The sequence below is a fragment of the Calidris pugnax genome, unplaced genomic scaffold, assembly GCF_001431845.1.
Source record: "Calidris pugnax isolate Ruff unplaced genomic scaffold, ASM143184v1 scaffold25, whole genome shotgun sequence".
NCBI lineage: Eukaryota > Metazoa > Chordata > Aves > Charadriiformes > Scolopacidae > Calidris > Calidris pugnax.
In genome coordinates, this window is record NW_015090805.1 from 11,266,435 (window position 1) to 11,283,879 (window position 17,445).

Genomic DNA, 17,445 nt, shown 5'->3' on the forward strand with positions numbered 1-17,445 from the left:
CCAGCTGTCAATAAGCAAGTTCCAGCTGCTTGATCACAAATTATATTTTCCTTTGAAATACTTCCTCTGAAATTTTCATTATCCAAATACACTTGGGTGTTATTGGCGGGAGGGGAAGATGATTTCATAATGTAGTAACAACAAAGTTGACTTGACAAAATAGTAGCTTTTAAAATTCCATAGATATTTAAAAAATCAGACAAAAAAATCTTAATCCTGCTTGTACAAACTCCAATTAAGTTAGATATTTTCATTATTTATACATAGCAGCTTACAAAAAAGACTAAGCTTACTGGTTATGAAACTAAAATTTTATTTCAGGGAAGGATTGCAATATCATACAAATGTAAAAGGAGGAAGTGAAAAAAATCCATATCCAAAACTTGGCAGTAGAAACCATATAACTTTGAGTTAGAATATGGGCATGACATCTTCTCATATAGCTTTTGTTGCAAGTGTGAGCACTGGAGAACATATAAAAAGAAATGTTTCATATCTTGATGTCTTCAGTAAAGACAGAGTGCCTTTCAGACTAGCAATAGTAGTCTTGGATATTTCTTGGCAACCAAAGGGTATTTTTTTTCAGTTCATAGACAAATTGTAAATAAAGTAATGAACTGTCGTTTGCAGGCAACTATGATTTAACTGCCTGTTTCAATCTTAAAATTCTATAAATATATGTAAAAAAGAAAAAAAGTGGAAGAGTTGCTCTCTATCTAAAATTTTCTATAAAAGGAATGAGCTTTTACACTAATAACTTGTGGCTGTTAGGTGTATAGAAATACCTAAGTTTCCTCCTGCCTGAGGGAGAAATTAAATTTGGAGTTTTTTCCTGTATAACACAAAACTTGATCATCTTTTACTATGAAGGTTAATAAAAAATGTACAAATAATTTTCATTATATAGCTGTGATATTCAAAATGTCCATTCGATTTTTCATTAAGCAATCAAAAGTAATTAAATTAGATTATGCATTATATGTATACATGGTGATGATTGAATCACTGAAAGCAGGATTCTAAATGAGCCTGACAAATTGTGCATTAAATATGCAGTTTAAGCTCTTTCATGAAAATTTACTCTTAATGAAAGTATTTTTATGTTCATAACACAGTACGACAATGAAAGCAGTATACAGTAATGAAATGCAAATACTAGGCAGTCTTGAAGGGACTGAACTGTTGTAATATTTATGCAACTAGAGTGTATATCTGTTTAACACTGGATATTAACTTTTAATATGGACTTCCTTGACTGGTGAGAGTATACCATTATCTCTTATTTGTGCATTTCGTTTGAGACCAGATCTGCAGTAAGTTCTGAGTGCCTCATAGAGCTTGTGTCAGAAGCTGATTCAGCCCATGGAGACAAAAATGGGATCTGTATCCTTCAAGGGGGAAGCAAAATTCTAACTGAAAGTAATAGGTTGAGCTGGTTAGATGTCTTATCAAAATCCTAGAAGAGGAGGCCATGCTCTTGACTCCTTACAATTGACTCTTGTGTAAAAATTCAAAGAATAAGCCTATTGATATGTGCAGTCTGAAAATCTTTTTTAATGTGAGGATGTGCTTTTGTGGTAGAGAGATCTTATAACAAAGAAAGTTTATTGGAAAATAGTTGACTTTATTGTGGATATCTTTTCTGGACCATTTTATGAGGAAAATTACTAAAATTAAATAAAACTGTATTTTATTTTTATATTTATATTATAAACTGTATTTATTTTCTCAGTCATAGCCTTAATTTTTAAAAAAGTCAATGACACTTATAGTATCTATCACTAATAGGCTATCTATCCCTAATCTTGCCATGATTTATGTAAATCCATGCAACGAACATCTCATACCATTTACAAATTTAAATCCTCTTTGTTTCTCCTAGTAAGTTTAACTTAAAAACTGATAATACAGTTTCCATATTTTTGGAGATGGCAAGCATACTGTGAGTCTTGTTTTTGCTCTGCTTCATTTCACTGTGTTACAGGATGAAAACTTATGTGGTCTGCAATAGTGTTGCTGTTGCAACTGGTAATCTATTATCTTCCTAGTTCTGCATAATGAGAAGTGGAGGAACAATTTTAATGCAGGTGTCAGGCATTAGGATTCTTAAAGATCTATGTCTCTTGGCAGTATCTCCACAGACAGCACACAGATTGCTGCTTTCTGTTCTGATTTTTCTTTAGAAATTTACTGGATAAAACATTTGGATTGTGGAAGAAGTATGTGATCATTTTTTAACAAATCCTTATTGTAATTGAGGTCTGAAGCAGGATTTCTCTATCCATGTTTCATGTAATGGAAACTTATGGGTTCATGGCAAACATATTCAAATTTAAAAGGAAGAATTTTACTGAAACTTAGATTTCAGACTTCATCAGGGAGTTTTACTCCTAGATCAATTACACAGTATTGCCAAAATTAAAAAAAAAAAAAATCATCAAGGCGGTGCTAAATCTGAAGTCTGCTATTAATAAACTTATTGGCCACACGTATAAATAAGGTCTCTGGTTAAAATGAACTTTTTTTTTTTGTTTTTTACTTTGACCACAACGTATTTTGATATTTACTAAGAAGTAATAGCGTGACATTAGATTTTAGATTTATAAGACTATTATTTACTGGAAGAAAGAGATATTTCAGTAATAAAATAATAAGGCTGCAAATCCTTTCACAGGTGACTAGTTAGGATATATTTGACAGTAACTTTTGAAAACATTTTACTTTTATAAATGTATAAATGCCATAGAATCTCAACATGAAGGGGGTCATTGAAAAAGAATATGAGAGTTTGACATCCATCTTTGACTTGAAGTGAAATGGAAATGCTTTATGTATTTTAAGTACATTACACATATTCACTACACTGTGTGAGCCCAGTCCAAGAATACCAAACCATATAACTCTCACTTCTACCTAATTCCTGTCACCAATATTTTTAAATTATCACATGCAGCTCACATTTTCATGTGTATAAAGCTCTTAGGAGATATTTTTAATGAATATATGAGAAGTAATAAATAAATATACAAAAAATTTTTACTAATATTGATTTCATAAAGAAATTGCAGTGCTTTGTTAGTGGTCAGTCAACACCTTTAGTCCTCTTGCAGTATTGGAATTGTAACATTTAAGCATCTAGTGTTTTACTAGTTATAACAAATAATATGCCATAAGTTTAGTAAGAATTGGGGAAGTAAACAGAGAGAATGGTTGGACACATGAGCCATGAATGGAATATGTAACTGGGGAAAAAACAAAAATTAATGTAACAATTATAAATGTGGAATATCTAAAGAAGTAACAATAAAATCAGTAATTTTAGCTGTCAGGATAAAAATAAATTAGCTCTTTTTTTAAGAAGTACAACAGAGAACAACTAAGTTGCTATGCAATTTCAGAAGGAATTCAAGAGCATAAAAAAAAAAAAAGGAAAAAGAAATTCTGGCTTGCAATTTGAGTCTGTAAATATTCACAAGTGTGTCCCAATAGAAATCCAAAGGTATACTTTTGTACTGCGTTTGGTTGCCATTTTCTGTTGTTGCATGATATTGCAACCCTGTATTAGCAATTCCACTTAAAGTAAAAAAAAAAAAAATCTTAAACATAAATATGCATAAACATGCTTAGTAGAGTGGTTGCTCAAAAAAAGGGGAGGGAGAAGATAGTATATGTAGATTATATACTCTGAACTTTTGTTCTTGCCTTTGAAGCCATGCTCTTTTCCTTTCATTGCGGATGGTACAAGCAGACTCCATAGTGCTTGGTAATCTTGGCCGTTATTTCGTTGGCCTCATTAAAATCCAGGCTGTCTACAGAAATGATGCTTTTCTCTAAGCTTTGGTTGTCTTATTTGTTAGCTAATCAAAATCCCAGCCCATTGCTCTTTATGCCTGCAAACGCAGACTGTAAAGTTTATTCAAAATACTGCCTTTATTAGACATCATCTTGGTTCATCCTGAGTTTGTTAAATTGCACTCAGCACACTTACTGCTCTTGGATGTAAGAGGAGAGGAGACACAATGGTCTGCTGTATGTACTTTACAGTCTTTGTGAATATGCTAATCAATGGATTTATAATAAGATTGCCCCAGGTTTTCTTTGAAGGAGAGGCATAGCCTCTGTCGACAACGACCAGAATATCCTTGAGAGGTTTCTCATTGGGCAGAATTTTTTCCAAGACAGGAGCTAATCTCAACCTGTTTATTGAATATTTCTACTTTTGAAGCATATTTGAGCATAGAAGGTCTCTGTGCTTTTTCATATTTTACTTAGTTTTTCTAGATAAAAACTATTTGTCTGAAATTAATAAAAACCTTAGAGAAAAACGTAGATGAACTGTAGTGTAAATTCCCATTCAAACAATTGCAACTCAGTCATATTAAGTTTGTAGGGATTCCCCCTTTGAGAAGAAACGCTGATATTTTTGTCCAACATTAGTTACTGATGTAAGAGCAAAACAATTATTTTGTAACAAATGGGAACACTGATTTCACCTCTGTTCTACCCAGTTGAAAGACCAGGGGTGGAATGTTTTCAAATCTTCTGTATTGATTTAACACCTTTCGCAGACCTCATTGTGGTTTGCTGCTCTGTAAATAGACAAGTTCAGGGTAGAGACTGACAAAAGAGATTTCATTGTTTGAGATCTCTACAAATCCCTGGTTGCTTCTAGCAAAAGACTCGAAGCTTACAAAATTAGGAGACTTTTTTGTTAAATTTGGGAGTACTTTGAGTTTTTTGGTAAAAAGGCGTAAAACAGTATACAGTGGATTCTACATTCATGCAGTGCTGTCTATCTGAAATAATCATGGGTTGGACTATTTATTCTCTGATGCAATTGCATAAGTGATTTAACTCTCTGTATCTAAATACAGATCATGTAATGACTGAACTCATTAATTGGAGGTTTAACGGTATTATCCATTGAACGTTTGCAGTAGCTCTTACTCTGACGTCTCGTCTGCTAACACTTGTTATGGATTTGTCTTCCTGGTACATTGACAGGAGGAAATTAAAAAAGGGCTTTTCTAAAGGTTAGTTAATTAAAGATAATAAATTTTGTTTTGCAGATGTAGACTCCCAGATGATTTAATTTTCCAACAAAGCGTATTGAGCCAGTAAATTAAAGCTTACCTTTTATTTGCAGTGTTAAATTTCCAATCAAATTAAAGGTGGCAGAGTAAGAAGGAGGCCCTTCACATTTCTCAGTGTGCTTCATCTTACATGACAACTTATAGGAGATCAGTAGCACATTTACCATTGAACTTATAGTACACAGTCATTTGAATAGCATTAAACAGTATTGGGAATTAAACATATCTCAATTAGACAAGGTACTAAAATTAAGAGAATCTGCCATCTGTTTTCATCTTGGCTGCAGTCTGCCTTGTTTTGTGCCTTGAGCCTGTCACTTTACCTTTCTAGAACTCTGTTTCCTCACTAGGTGAAGTTTGGATAATGAACATCTTGGGAAGGACTATGAGATCCAAGGGTGAACACAGGCACTATGGAAGTGAAGAATTTTAGTTAAGAAGTCTCCTCTCCATTCTACTTGATTTAAAAAACTATTTTAGCACTGCTAGAATGGGATACATAAGGACAGAAGAATTAGTCCTACTGAATCATTACAGTAGAGATCCTGCATTTGAGCGATTTCCTTAAAATCAAGCAAATGTTCTGAGTCATTTGAATATGGGAGAAGTTTGTAAATATTTGTAAAAATTCCCACGTGTTCTTTTGAAGTTTCAAATGCACACAGATATTTCTTTTTCTCCTACCTCTCGGTGAGGCAAACATTATTTTCTCTTTATTCTTTGAGTATGTCTTTTCCTAGATGCAATTAAAGGCTTGCTCAATCAAAGCATTATTTACTCACCCTAACCTCAGACACTTACCCACTGAAGCTGCCTGGCACCTTCCACTGCTCATGGAAAGGTCCTAGGGCAGCTGGGTTTCTAGCTTATAGGAGAAACTGGGAATAGATCTCTCCCAAGTCCCCAGCTTGATTGCCTATTTTTCTAATTGGCTGCAGTGAGACTTGTTGACCAAGGGAATCTGAGACTGTAGCACTCAGACTCATGAACGACATCTGTCTTAGCTGAGAACTATATGAACAATGACTTTAGTACTCTGGTAGCATCTCTAGGGTTGGTGCTGAGAGCTGTTTTCTCTGGACTTATATATATACGTATGTAAGTTAAGACTTACATATAATTTTGAGTGTCTTAATCATAGCTGTATCATTCCACATTTTTGTAATGAGCTTTAGTTCTTGATAGCTGTACAATTAATTTGTGATAAAATTAATCACATAAATACTAAAGAAAACTCATAGTAAATTGCAAATAATTTGTAGTTACTTTTGGTGATACAGATAGGGCAACACTTTTCTACTTCTTACTATCCTCTTCAAATACGATGAAATGCAGTTGTCTATAGACGTTAGGCTATCTGTATAGTAAAAATAGCATTTGGAAATTTTTTTTACACACACTTTTTATTAGGTTCAGTGAAAAGCATTCTAGGCGTGCACTCTTTATAACATTTCCTCTTGCTTCTGACATACCTAATTTATATGGTGTCACGGCCTCAATTTTCTCTCTCTAAACATTTTTCTTTATTGGGGATAGGCAATAAATTTAGGCTATAAAGGGAATGCATCATGGTTAACGATGAAAAATTGGATTTATTAAAAGCTTAATTAGATATAAATGACACAATCTTTTCCCTGTAATTCTCATCTTTTTTTAACAATGTCTGCCACATAAGTATGACGGATTCTTGTAATGTCAGGAAACGAAATATGATTCAATATTTTGTTAAAACGCTTGGTGCTGTTTTCACATCCCCGAATAGCTTAATGGGGATTGAGGTGCTGCCTTTATTAGTACATATAAGCAACTTTCTTAGCAAAAGGGTGGAAATGACTCAAACTGATGCTGGGTGAGTGTTTGTACTTGCTCTGGCATGTTTTTTGCTCTGTTTTCTATCCATTCCTTCAAAAAGATAAAACCACAAGAAATCTGGCAGGGAAGCCTGTCAGTGCTTGTGCTGCCTTGTCCATTTTCAAACAAACAGAGGATGCTTCACGGCTGAGTGAAAGCTAGAGGCTGGTACCAGATTAATCAGACCGACCAAAACCATGTCATTATTCTGAGAGTTCAGACAAGCTTAAGTAGTTGAAGTTGGTACGTATAGAAGGGACAGTGATGCAGACAGCAGTTGCTGTATGGCCAGTGCAGGGCTGCAGTTTGCCTCTGTTGAGGACTAGCATGAGAAGAGAATGACAGGGAAAGGCATTTGGGAAAGGGCGAGGTTGGACCGAGGGAATTTGTACTAAAGATGGTTCTGGGGAGTAGCTTTTTGGTGTTGTGTCTGTTACCGCTTTGGCATGTGAAAGCATTGGCTTGCTTTGACACAAGTGAGTAGATGATTCAGTGATTCAGAGGTACGAGTATTGTTACAAGCAAAGCCTGCAAATCAAACTGAATTGTGTAGTGCCTTTTGTGGTGTGAACAAGCGAGAGTAGGGATGGAATTATAAAACGTCTCTTGCATTTGAGCCTAAAATAGGATTTCAGTATGTGTTTCCAGAGCTGAAAATAGTGTTCCCTCTGCAACAGCCCAGGAAAACAAACAAAAGGGAGTGAGCTTATGTGATAATAAGACTGTCACATGCCAAAAAAAAAAAAAAAAGGAAAATTATTCTACAAAGTACAACAGTAGATTTGCATATTTCATTAAAAGATAAGAACTTCCTTGCTGAAATAATAAAAGAAATCTTTATTTCAAATAGGAATGTTGTAGTTCTTTAGGGTAAAAGGCCTTTGTATAACATCTATGACCAGATCTACCACAGGTGACTATGTGAGTAGAAGGTGGATAAATGCTAAAATTAGGTAGTTGACAGAGAATTTTTCTTGAAGACTGCTTTTCCTTTAGTACTCTAGTGTACTTCAAAATATTTTGATATAGCAACACATTAAAAGAGAAAAGCATATTGATGTATTAATTTTACATATATTGATGGTATTAATTTTAAAACTTTGAAGAAATAAATTTTAAATTACTAAATAAATTGCTCTCATTTTTTTATGTGAAGTATTGACTTTAAGCTGGGTTTGGCTCTGGGACTGTAAAGGCTCATCAGTACATGGCTTGCAATTGTGTGTGCTTTTGGCTCTGTTTAAAGACTGTAAGGTAACACAGCTGCTAGTAACCTTACTAAGGAATTAATGTTATCCTCATCACCTTCTCTTAGTCCTATATTTGTTACTCTTAAAGTTACAATATTTTACTTGTATATGTGTGTGTATATCTATTCTCCAGTAATATTTTAGTAACTCAAACACATTCATTTGGGGTTTTTTTCTGCTTTTCTTAATTACTTTGAATCATGTAGGAATACAGTAGAAATGAAAGTGGTTTGCTTTTCTGAGGAATTACTTTTTTTTTCCTAGCTATGTCGTAGGGTATCTATGTGATAAAACATTATGTCTCTCTCTAAATTGTATTAATTTTCAGTCCCCATGGCTATAATAACTCTTATTGCCATGAATGTATTAATCAACAATTAGATGAACTGGGTGCTCTATGAACACTTCACAGTTTTGTCATTCCCTTAATTCATTAGGGGGTTGGCATGTGTGTCTATTATTTGCCATCAGATAGTTTGCTATCTTTCATGTGTAACTACTATTTGGGATGATACAATGTATAGTTTAAGCGCTTAAGAGATAAGTGCTGGAAAAAGCATCTTATTGTAATACCTGAAAAGATGAACAGAGAAGCAGTGATTGTATTTTTTCACGTGAAATTTCTGCTTTCAAAACAGTGACTTTGCTATAAAAGTGATGGTGGAAGAAGATGCAGCTTAAGTGGTGGAGGAGAATCTCCTGAGTGGCAGAGTCTAGTCACTGGACACCAAGTACAAGCTCTTATTTAAATGCATATATATGACATTGCAGAATGGACCTATCTGGCCCTACAGACATATGCAAAAGAGTAAGTATATAAATCATTTGGGGGTTGTCTGCTATAGGGATGAAAACCTGGTTTTCAGACACTAATTTTGCTTGTTGTTTGACTTGAATTTTTAATGATTAAACAGCATTTAAGTACATAAGGTATAGCTGCTCTTGCTCACATGCTTACAAAGACAACAAAGTATCACAGTGGTTCAGTTCTGCAGGATCTCCTTTTTTAAGATGCAGCTTGTCTGAAGGCAAATTTTCAGTCCTCATTAGACACTACATGGTGTGAAAAGGATGTGATGATTGCTGATACCAGCCCTGTGCCTCCATTGATGCAGCCTACAGAGCACTGTGATAATTGAGACTCTTTGGCCTCTTGCTTTCCCCAAGGCGTAGCCTTAAATTAAACCTAAGCTACTTAAGCTAGGTCAGGATGCCTACCTCAGACTTGCTGTACGCAGAGATATCATTAATATCTAGACTTCTGGAGCTCCCAAAAGAGTTGTTAATTCCATCACTCCATTTACTTCTCTGGACCTTGCCAATTATTAGGTTGCTGAGATGTTGCCTTCCCTGCTGTAGGTAATCCTATGCTGACCCCAAATACTACCTAGAAGATAGGTAGGCACTGTAATCTGTTGACATTGGTTGAAAACATTACCTTTCTGATGCTGCAGCTTTCCAATTCAGCTTTTTCCTTACGCTAGCTTGAAACCTTCTCTGGAGAAGGAATAAGATGATGTGCCAAAGGAAACTATTCAGAAGTGGAGGTGGCCAAGGCCAGGTGAAAGTGGCTCCTGGGAAACTTGCAGTTTCCTGCCATGTACCAGGATGAGTAGGTTGGTCCATTCCTATGAAGTTGACTCATCTCAGAGTAGGTTTCAAAGAAATTGTTCCTGCAGAGCCCGGAGAACAGAGGCTTTTTGCTCCTCTACTCACACCTATGCTCTCTGCCAATGGTCAAACACAGTATGGTATTTGCACGGCCTGCCTTCCCTGCTGAAGATTATTTCCCTGTGCAGATGAAACAGTGATGATTGGGAAGATACCACAAGGAGCAAGTTGCTGTCCAGACAACTCCTTGCACTGGGGGGACCTGAAGAAGGTGTCAGGCTGGCAAGCACTGCCTATGCACACTGCAGCAGGAGCTGCTATTTGCAGGGCTGGGGAGAGAGTCCTGCTCAGAAGGGTCTGCCGTTCTGACAGGGCTGTCTTACTGTGGAGGCAGTGAGAGGGTTGTTAGGTGTTCTGTCTGGACTTTCCTTTCCCCAGCCCAGGCCTGGCACTGTGATTGGAAGGGCTTCCCTTGCAGGCTAAAGGTTTCTAGTTTAAGAGCCATTATCTGAAAATGCTCTTAACCTCTTTGTGTAGGTGCCACGGCACAGTTTCCGCTCGTGGAGAATAAACTGCTGAAACAACCACTGCTGGCACTGGGGAGAGATGAGCAAGACGCAGGGCAGTCACATGCTGTTTTATGGGCTGCTGTATTCCGGGCTCTGAAACGGGAGCTTGGAGGAGAATGGCACAAAGGCTGGTGTCCCTCTCTGCCAGGGTCAGCGGTGTTTGGCACAGTGGTCAGGATGCCCACCTTGCATGCAAAAGTGGCTCTGCCAAAAGTCACCAGCAACACTGCTGACAAAGCTTGGGGTAATTCACTCTGCTCAGCTGCCCTACTGTCTTTTCACTGAGGGTAAGGAGCTGGCCTCTCCATTATTTGTACCAGGAGTAGCTGAAAAAGTCACAGGTGGGCAGATTGTTCCTGGGAGGACTGCAGCTAACATAGTTGTAGGAGGACTGGTGGGGAAGTCTCCCACTCTGGAGGGATTTGTCTGCTGAAAGGGACCTGGTTTTCTGTTTTTAATTGAAAGTTATGGGAGATGAGAGTCTTACTTTACAGAATTCCAAGAGCTAAATGACAGGGTGAAATTTGTAATGCCATAGCAATGAGTCCTTTTACAGAGCTCTGAATGCTTATGTCATGGCATAGTTTATGTTGGGACGGGCCTCTGGTGTTTGCTGCATCTAACTACCCCGAAGTGTAGGGCTATGCACATGGGGTTTTTTTTGAGTAAGGAGAAATGGAGATCAGACAGTCTGAATATCTGTGGTTATTTGAAAGCTTCCTAGAATCTAAAGGTTGGAGAAGGTAGAATACCATTTGTAACTAAATTATGGGAGGTAGGGTTATTTTTGCATTAGGAATAATATGCATTGCAGAGACTGAAGAGAGTGCTTGTTGCAGAATTTTCTTTATTTCTCTGACATGGGTTTCACTAGAAAGGAGAACTTACCTAAAAGGTTAAGAGTGCTTCAAGAAAGGCAATTTTCTGAAACCTTTTCTTATTTTTTCTTTATAGTATTTAATCACTCCAAATTTCTCTACCATTAAAGACAAAAGTATTGCATATATCTAACTAAACTGCCTTTTCTGTTTAAAAGGTTTGGGGTCTTTTGGATGGTCATGCTAAGAGAAGGTCTAAGGAGATCCATGTCAAACTTTTCTGTGACTGACAATGGCCCTGTCACAAGCTCTTTGATTGGTTGAAATTAGGTATTGTTGATCCAGAACAATACATTAAAGCTAAGATGTTCTTTGTGAAAGGAAATAGAACTTTGGTCCTTAAAGACCTGAACTGGGCTGTATAGAAAAGGAAGCACTAGAAATCTGTGCTACTTAGGAATTCAACAGGAGATTGGATGGGCAAACTGGCAAGATTCAAGTCACTTGTCCAAGTATGCCACATGGAATACTTAAGAATTTTCCAAAGCCCAACAGTCTCTACCAAACACAAGTATTTTGATGAATTATCAATATTGGAAAAAATGTTTAATTTCTTCTTTTTTATCTGATACCAATATTAAATTTGTGAGCTTTACAGGCATCTGAGGATGTAATCATCTTGTGATTATTTTGACGCAGCAATCAGTTTTGGTCATGTTTCTCTACTAGCAGTTATATTGTTCTTGAGTCTAACCCTTTAATAATGTCACTGCTCAAGAGCACAACTATTTGCTAATCGGATGTTGCAAATTATTTCAAGTAATTTTCTGATGGGAGATTGAGAGTGAGATCTGATCAATAAAATAGAAGCACAGACGATTTGGTTTATCATTGAAAAGCTGACTGAGTGACAAGAATTACAGATTTTCTTGTGGGCAGGCAGAAATCTGTTGTAAAAAGGTGAAAAGCAATGATTATTGGACACTAGAATTTAATGAAGCTGGAAAACAATTTAGTCATATGGCACAACAAAGAATTACTTTTAAAAATGTATTGTTATTTCAGTCTTGATGTTTGTTTGTTCTTGATTAATGTAAGAACAGGAATAAGCATTTTCTTGATTACTAGCAGTCGAGATTCAGGAGAATACTTTTCTCTGTATTTAGTGATTCAGAATGAAAAGTAATGTTAAATTATATAACGCTGTTTGTCCCTTGAGGCCAAATTAAATCCGTGACCAGGAAAGTAGAATACAGATTTGAGGTTCTGCAATGAAAATTGCTTTAGAAAAACAGAAAGGAGAAAGAATTTGTTTTGAAAGGCAAAGCAAAACAGCAGCAAAACAAAAAGAGCTGCACATTTAGTGGGATTGTCTACTTGGATATAATCTGTCATTATATTGTTCATTAACATCAATAATCAAGGCACATCATCTTCTCCTGTGTTAAATTTGTTTGAAACAGAACAGTATTTGTCAGAATGACTGTGTTGCATAGTAAAAGGACAAATGCACCTGAAAGGGAAGACTTACAGCACGTAAAACTTCCGTGACTTACTAGGTAATGAAATGACAGATGCAAGTATTTACTTGGTTTTCTAGACCTGTTTGGTGCTTAGAATTTCTCTATTTCTGAAATCATGGACAGGATTTTTTTGAAAGACTTGTTTAAACACAGTGTTTGTGTTAAAGTAACTTGTGTTGCTGGACTTGCTTATTAGCTCCTGCGCTAAGCAGCACAGCAGATGAGGTGTTTCATCAGAATTTCTGATTTCTGTTACTATAATGAATATGATTTTGCTATAAAGACTTATGCATATGTGCTTATCCTTACAGAAATCCCTGCAATTGGTCATAGCTAATGTATGCAGTGCTTTTGATTTCTTTATTTTAGAGGACTTTATAAAAGAATCATGACCCATTTCATATAGATAGGGAGACAGTGCTGTAGACTGCTTCATAGCATTAATGAACCTATGCAGCTCTGTGGTGACAGATACATGGTCCAATTTCTGACCTGGCTTTCAGTTGCCTGGCAGCATAGAGTTCTTTGAATCACAATGTCTAAAGGGGCTATTTCATACAGAGGAAGACCTGCTGAAAGGATATACACTAAAGATCGCATTGTGTTATATCTTGTCCTATATGCTATATGAAACTGAAAGTTAAGTTATGCCATTTTTGACAGAAAGATGATGGGCCCTCTCATACTCTCCAGGCCAATACAAATATCTCAGCTGAAGCTGTGCTTTACCTGATTTAGAGTGAAAAGTTAGGCAAGATTTGTCTAAATTGCGAACAGAATGGATAGAAACAGACGTTTTCCTTAGAATAAGTCTTGAGCACAGACCTTGATTTTCATGGGGAGTATCAACCTTCCTGTTTAGAAGGGCAACACAGTAGGACACAAGCAGTAATGAATGTTTTTTGGGAGTGTCAGGGGTACTTAGTAGAGGTACTGCATGGGCCAAGCAGGTGATGCACAGCTGGATCTCATAATCATAACTCTGCCTAAAAAGGCAGAAATGTTTGGGGTTGTGGTAATCAATGGCAGCCTTGACCTTTGGTGACTGTGAAATAGTGAGTTTGTTAGAGGGAATGAAGGAGCTGAGAACAGCAGCACTGACCCTGGGCTTCATGAGAGCAGACTGTGGGTTCTTCAGGGAAGTGGTAGAAGGGATCCTATATAATGCAACTCTGAAGGGCAAGGAGCTCAAGAAAACTGGCAGGTCTTAAAGGACAGCCTCCTCCAACTGCATAAACTATCTATCTTGATACTTGGGAATTTGGGCAGATGTTACAGAAGATCAGCTTGGCTAAATAGGGAACTTGTGACTGAACTCCAATCTAAAAAGAAATACACGAATTGAAAGCACGAACAGGGCTCAAAGTATGAATTCAGAAATGTTACTAGTGGAGGGAAAGCTAAAGCTCATCTAGATTTGATGCCTGCATCAAAGAACGTGAATGGCAACAAGAACTTACACTGCTGTGTTATTAGTGATACACTAAACAAGAAAAGGGTGGGTTGATACAGCCTAGGATACTGTTGGCTGTCTTTGCTGCCCAAGAACCCTGTAGGCTTATGTTCTGTTTGTCTGCCCTGACCCGTCAAGTCATTTTCAGCAATTCAGCTTCCAAGCCAGCCAGTTCCAACCTGTATTATTGCAAGATAGTATCTCCATCTGAGGTACAGGACTTTGCATTTGACATGGTTAGACTTCTGGGAGTTCCTGTCAGCCCATTTTTCCAGCCTGTCTAGGTCTCCCTGGATGGCAGCTCTGCCCTCAGGTGCATTGACTGGTCCTCCTAGTTTGGGGTCGTCTGTGAACATGATGAACAAGTCTTTTGTCCAGGTTACTGGTAAAGATGCTAAACAGAGCATATTTCAGGATAGACTATTGCAGTATTCCTTCTTGCTGGCCTCCAGCTAGAGTATCACCTGATGATGACTACTTTAAGCCCATTTATCCAGCCATATTTTTTTATTATTTAGTTTTGTTCCTATCTAGAACATAACATCTAAACTTGAATATGAGTGACTGTGGAAGACAGTGTTGGAAGTCTTGTCTTGCCTGTCTAGCTAGTTTAAGAAGTGCGGGTTAGATGAATGGACAGTTAAGTGGATTGAAAACTGACTAAAAGACAGAACCCAGAGGGTTGTGACTAGGGGCACAGAATCCAGCTGGAAGTCTGTAACAAGTGGTGTTCCCCAGGGGTCAGTACTGGGTCCAGTCCTCTTCAATATATTCATCAATGACCTGGACAAAGGGATGGAATGTACCCTCAGCAAGTTTGGTGATGACACAAAACTAGGAGGGGTGGCTGACACCCCAGAAGCCTGGAGAGGCTGGAGAGATGGGCCAAGAGAAACCTAATGAAATTTAACAAGGGCAAGTGTAGGGTGCTGCACCTGGGGAGAAATAACCCCCTGCACCAGTACAGGTTGGGGGCTGACCTGCTGGAGAGCAGCTCTGAGGAGAAAGACCTGGAGGAGTCCCGGTGGACAACAGGATGACCATGAGCCAGCAATGAGCCCTTGTGGCCAAGAAGGCAAATTGCATCCTGGGGTGCATCAAGAAGAGCGTGGCCAGCAGGTCGAGAAAGTTTATCCTGCTCCTCTACTCTGCCCTGGTGAGGCCCCATCTGGAGTACTGTGTCCAGTTCTGGGCCCCCCAGTTCAAGAAGGACAGGAAACTGCTGGAGAGGGTACAGCAAAGGGCTACAAAGATGATTAAGGGCCTGGAGCATCTCTCCTACAAGGAGAGGCTGAGGGACTTGGGTCTTTTTAGTCTTGAGAAGAGAAGACTTAGGGGGGATCTAATCAATGCTTACAAATACTTAAAGGGAGGGTACCAGGGGGACGGGGCTGGTCTTTTCTCAGAGGTGCCCAGTGACAGGACAAGAGGAAATGGGCACAAACTTGAGTATGAGAAGTTCAATCTAAACATGAGAAGGAACTTCTTTGCTGTGAGAGTGGTAGAGCACTGGAGCAGGCTGCCCAGGGAGGTGGTGGAGTCTCCTTCTTTGGAAACATTCAAAACCTGCCTGGACAAGTTCCTGTGCAACCTGCTATAGGTAGACCCGCTCTGGTGGGGGGGTTGGACTAGATGATCTCCAGAGGTCCCTTCCAACCCCATATCATTCTGTGATTCTGTGGTTCTATGATTCTATGATTTATGTTATATGGTGGCATTTTTTCCGGGGACCCAATTTGATATGGCAGCATATTTTTTAGGCAGTAGTCTGTTATGTCTGTTACAGGTGAGATCAATAAAGGCAATACACTTAGTTTGTAACTGTGGGCTGTAGCCCAGGTCTGGTAATACTTTAAAAGCAGCTGTGTCTGGAATCTCTATCCTCTGATCAACATGGCTCAAACCACCTTAAACTAATTTTAAAAATATGGATCTACCCAGTAACTATTTGTCAGTTATGACCAAGTCTTTGTTATCTTAACTTCACAGAAACACAATCTTTGCTATTGTTTCAATTTTATTGAACTTGGAACAATTTTGACAAGGTTAGCACTAAAAATTAACTTGCGGTATGCATAATATTTGTGAAAAGTGCTGTATGTAACCCCCTGTTTGCCACAGATGTATACATCTGTATAACAAATACCAGAAATAAAAAGAAACAAATATAAGGGAAAAAAGAAAAAAAAATTAAGACTACTTTAAAAATTAGTGTCATGCACCATCTCACAGTGCAACAAATCAGAACAGTTTTTACAAAACCTCCTGGGTTAAAACTCCTTAAATAAAATTTCAATTAAAGGGATAAGGCATTGCAACAGTCAACTTGAAAAATTCCTTTTGCACTTTGCTGCATGCTGTAATGTATTTGTCAAGATGTATTATTTGGCTTTCTAAATGTTAATGATTTTCATGATTGTCAGAAATGTTTGACCGTGGACGTTATTGTTAAATACGGAAACTCAGAAGCATTGCTTTATGAAGGTGCCTCTTACTTTGAGGGAAATTAAAGTGTTTTCTATCCATCAACATTGTCTTCCAATGCAAAAAACTTCAAAACAATGATTGTAATTTGATTGTTACATCTGGGCCATTACACATTTTACAAATTGAGTTGCTTGTAATTTCACATAACGTTTTGCTTCCTTACATAAAAATGGTTCTTCTGTTCTGAGAAGTGACTTCCAAATATTCATATTACTGTCTTTCAACAACTTATTTTTTGTTACACTTTGAACGTCTGATCCATAACTGCTAAGTGACTAAGAGTTGCCTGTCTGTTATACTTGTTAGGTAGCCTGGAAAATGAGACTATATGTTTTAGAATTTTCTCTGCTAAAATACTACTTTTCAAATTTCAATCATACACAAAAACAAATCATTATTTATATTCCTATTAGAGGTTCAAAGTTTTTCTCTTTTGCCTTGCTGAATAGGAAACTGTGCAAAGTGAGTGCTGTGCGATCTTTGTTATTTGATTAGAAATGTAGTATTACTCTTTTCACCTTATCAGTCCCAACTTCTTTACAACTTTATTTCCTTTTTGTTACCTTTATTTGAACTTACATTTTTTTGGATTTCTTTTTATTTGCATATCTGCTTGTCATGACTTTCAACATTGGTTAACTCTGTTCTTCATACTTGCATTACTTTAATCTTTGGTATTCTGTTGTTTAAATGATGTAAATGCCTACTAGTGGGATCTTATTTTCATAGTACAGATCTCTGTACACCATCTGCACAGAATTTTTGCATGCTGTATCCTATAAAAGTATTT